Genomic DNA, 2,101 nt, shown 5'->3' with positions numbered 1-2,101 from the left:
TTACTATATATAGTTACATTTTCCGAATTAAATTAATGAGTAATTAAGTTGGCCTTTCAAAAGGGTTATAGAGTGTATCATCAATATGTCATTTTCCAGTTAACAAGCAACAAACATAATATTTCCCAATCATGCATTCTCCATCTGCCCCTTATCCGATGTTATTTAAGCATGAGTTTAGGGTCATACCATTATAATGGCTTCATTTGGCCCATAAATGCCGCAAACGTTCAACTCTTTTTTGGTGTAGTTTTATCTTTCTTCAAAATGAAGGTTTCCAACAAGACTTCTTGCATGGTTAGACCAGCTGACCCAACATGGTCCGGTAAGCTTGCCCTATCAGAACTTGATCAAACTGGTGTCACCACTCATGTCCCGACCATTTACTTCTACGCACAATCCCCTGAAGATTGGGTCACTGTTATACAAACCCTAAAAACATCACTGAGCTGTACCCTAGTTCATTTCTACCCGCTGGCCGGCCGGCTATCTGCTATTGCCGGAGGCCGTTTGGAACTTAATTGTAATGCTGCCGGTGCGCAGTTCACAGAAGCGTACACTGACAACAAACTTATTGATCTGGATAGTCTTTTACCATCTCCAATATACCACCAACTTATTCCATCAATAGATTACCAAAGTGCACTTCTTGAAGAAATCCCATTGTTGGTTTTGCAAGTCACAAGGTTCGGTTGTGGAGGGTTTAGCCTTGGTGTAAACATATCGCATGTTGTTGCTGATGGGCAAAGTGCACTTCATTTTGTGTCCGAATGGGCTAGAATTTCGAGAGGTGAGTTATTGGAGTCGCCACCTTATCTCGACAGAAAACTTCTGCGAGCTGGGGAACCTCCAAAGGCGAGCTCGAGATTTGAACATGCAGAGTTCGATCCTCCACCGATCCTTATAGATCAATCTGGTAACGAAAAGGAATCTGAGAAGGAGACTGCAGTCACAATGCTGAAATTAACAGCAACCCAAGTAGAAAAATTGCGAAGGAAAGCTGATAATGGTCAGAAGAGTGAGACAGGCCGTGGTTTTACACGGTATGAGACTGTAACTGCACATATATGGAGAACTGCATGCAAAGCACGTAATCATAAACCAGAGCAGCCAACTGCATTGGCTATTTGCATTGATGTTAGAAGTAAAATGAGGCCACCATTGCCAAGAAAGTACTTTGGAAACGGAATTGTCAATGCCATTGCCACCGGCTTCTCAGGTGAGATTGTTTCAAAACCTTTAGGATACGTTTCGTGTAAAATAAGGGAAGTGATTGAAAAGGTGGACGATGAGTACGTGCACTCGGTGTTAGACTTTCTAAAGAGCCAGCAAGACTTATCAATGTTCCGAGAATTGCAACAAACATCAAATGGGGAAGAGCATTTTTACGGCAATCCAAATCTTGGGGTGATAAGTTGGTTAACATTGCCAATTTATGGTGCCGATTTTGGTTGGGGGAAGGAGATTCATATGGGTCCAGGAACACATGATTCCGATGGAGATTCTTTGATTCTTCATAGCAAAGATGGAGATGGGTCCTTGGTAATTGCATTATGTCTACAGATGAGGCATATGGAAGATTTCCGGAAGCTGTTCTACCAAGATATTGACGTGGAATGAAATAAGTTCGAGAAAACGAATCGCATGATCTGAGTTGAAGATCCTAGAATTGTTACTGCGCTCTATGTATGTAGAAAATATAAGAGCTCTGTTATTTAAACAACAGTTCCGTTAATGCGACTTACGATACAATTACAAAGGATTATATCAAATATAACAAATTCTCCAGTCAAATATGAAGTACAAATTAAGGCTGTGCAAAAAACCGCACAAACCGCCCGCACCGCACCAAACCGCACCGCATAATGCGGTTTAGAATTTCTTGGTGCGGTTTGCGGTTCATCATTTTATCAAACCGCACTATGCGGTGTGGTTTGCGGTTTGTATTTATAAAACTGCGGTTCAAACCGCACCGCACCACATGTTATATATATACTTTTTTTTCTTTTTTTTGTTATAACTTCAAATCACGATTTAGAAATGATGTATGTAAATATATTTCTTACAATCACCAAATATCTATAACGTAACATTAAATCAC

General features: G+C 40.5%; 1 pseudogene; it reads left to right on the top strand.

The window, feature by feature from the left end:
• The first annotated feature begins 211 nt into the window (after positions 1–211).
• On the top strand, positions 212–1,925 carry LOC145013030 (spermidine hydroxycinnamoyl transferase pseudogene; annotated as a pseudogene).
• The last annotated feature ends 176 nt before the right edge of the window (positions 1,926–2,101 follow it).

This window comes from Lactuca saligna, chromosome 8 (genome assembly GCF_052625555.1).
Source record: "Lactuca saligna cultivar CGN05327 chromosome 8, ASM5262555v1, whole genome shotgun sequence".
In the NCBI taxonomy this organism is placed as follows: domain Eukaryota; kingdom Viridiplantae; phylum Streptophyta; class Magnoliopsida; order Asterales; family Asteraceae; genus Lactuca; species Lactuca saligna.
This window is presented reverse-complemented; position numbering and strand designations above follow the sequence as displayed.